Source organism: Aplysia californica, unplaced genomic scaffold, assembly GCF_000002075.1.
Source record: "Aplysia californica isolate F4 #8 unplaced genomic scaffold, AplCal3.0 scaffold00321, whole genome shotgun sequence".
Taxonomy (NCBI): Eukaryota; Metazoa; Mollusca; class Gastropoda; order Aplysiida; family Aplysiidae; genus Aplysia; species Aplysia californica.
The window spans coordinates 324,041-326,145 of NW_004797591.1; positions in this window are offsets into that span (position 1 = coordinate 324,041).

The window sequence follows — 2,105 nt, forward strand, 5'->3', positions numbered from 1 at the left end:
TCTCTCTCTCTCTCTCTCTCTCTCTCTCTCTCTCATGAATCCCTCCTATTGCTCTCCATCCATAGTGTTTCGGCACATCTGACACAATGTGTTCCCCAGACTCTTCTACCATCTGTAGAACACAGTGGTGTTGCCTCGGGTGATTGGGCCATCAAGTGCATTTGCATCTCTCCATCTACCGTACCCTAAGTGATTGGAAGGGCTGAGGTCTAGGTGACTGTGAGAAAACCTAGCTCTTTACTGTCTCCCTCCCCCACTCCCACCCGGCCCAACCCTAAAAAATATGCGGTCGTTTTTGTTTGGTAAGAGTTTTTCAGTGCTCTCAACTACATAAGGTCATGAGCGCGGTGGTATGAATAACAACAAAATATTACTGTCTACTGTCATATAAAATGATGGATTCTAATTTAAAATCCGTCTCCGAAACAACATGGTCAGGTCATCAAAATGGAAAGCTGCATAAACCCCCGAGCTCAAAAATTCCTTTTTGGAGATTCGAAGCCTGACAGACGAGATTGTAACTTTGCACAATACCCACTGAGCTAAAATTTCACAAATGCAAACGATACTTGTTTCCCTTTTTTTTCATCCACTTTGAAACCTGCAACCTAATTTGTTCGGCTGCTAAAGTCAAACGGGGTACTTTTTTTCACTTTCTTTATTTCGCTATTTGTTGCTTCCAATCTTTCTTTCTTAATTTGTTTTATTCTTATATATCCGTACTTTTTAAAATTTACAACTTTCAAGGTCTGTTTGGGGTTGAGAGAGTGGTTATAGGGATTTGGTATTGTTACTTTCTTTGTTATAATGAGGTCAAGTAGGCATGACACTAGACTAGACGAGCCAGGCCCTCGAGCTTTTGTGTGAGAAAGTCCTGGGGTTACCCTCAAACATGGTAGATTTATTGCTGGAGAAAATCAGGTCCTCACAACTCACTCCTTCGTGGTTGCTCATGCTCCTGGCTGGTTCGGCAGACTGCGAGAAATTTAGAAACCCTTAAAACTCTCTTGAGAGTACTCTGAGAGAATATAGTGGACCCCTGGTTCTGAGGCGTCTCGAGACCTGTGAGGTAGGCTGTGAGAATGTAGCATAAATACAGATTGCCTAGAATAAACATAAGTTTACCGTTATCCTCCACGTTAAAGCACCATCTGTTGAGAAAAGGTGAATTTTATGAGCCAGCTGCCCGTGTGATATGGCGGAGCTAACTTCTCCATTACTCCCAAGAGTGCAGTTAAGGTTGGAAGTGCTGTATAAAAACAACACCTTCGTCCGCAAAGTATTACCTATAGGAATCAACAATATAGCATTTTTGAATCTCTCTGGTGTTTTCTTTTTTTTGTGTGGAATTTGTTTAGCTAGGAGGATCAAGAGTATCATGTTAATAACTCGTTTTCAACGTCTGCATTGGAACATGTACTGCTCATACTTATTGTAATGTTTCAGTTCAAAGGAATCTATGACAATTATATTGTAAGAGGGTGGACTGTTGGTGTGGGGGCAGGGTTTTTTAACCTTCTACTTTGAATATCATGCTTCCACTTTTCTTTAATTAAGATAGAGCTGGTGGTTGGGTGTTACGGCTTGAATATTATACTTTTGCGTCTGTCTCTAGTATGTTTAACATCTTGGCTATTCTAACTGATAACTAACGTTTTGGGGGTCCTTTTATCTGATAAATAAAAATATACTGAGTAGAACCATCACTTCAGATCTTGGTACATAAATAGATGTACATGTAATATAATATGTATCTCAGTATAGACCAAAAAAACTCGCCCGGTGTCGAAATAGTGTATCATAAATTATCTTTAAAGTAAACACACGTCGCCTTACATTGGCTATGCATTCTCTTGCTTTTTAATGTTTCAAGCTGTGTAACTGTAAGCTAATGCATTAGATGCATCTTTATTATCGTCGTTTACTATTAAAGGACGTTCTGGGCAGGGGCGAAGGCTGACTTGCTTGAGAGGGTAATCAAAGTGAAACGGGACTTATAGATATGGCCTGTAGATATCACACAAGAATCTTACTCGAGGCGGCGACTCTGAGTTGTGAATGAAAACAAATCCGGAATTCATATTGTATGTTCAACCGTCAAAATA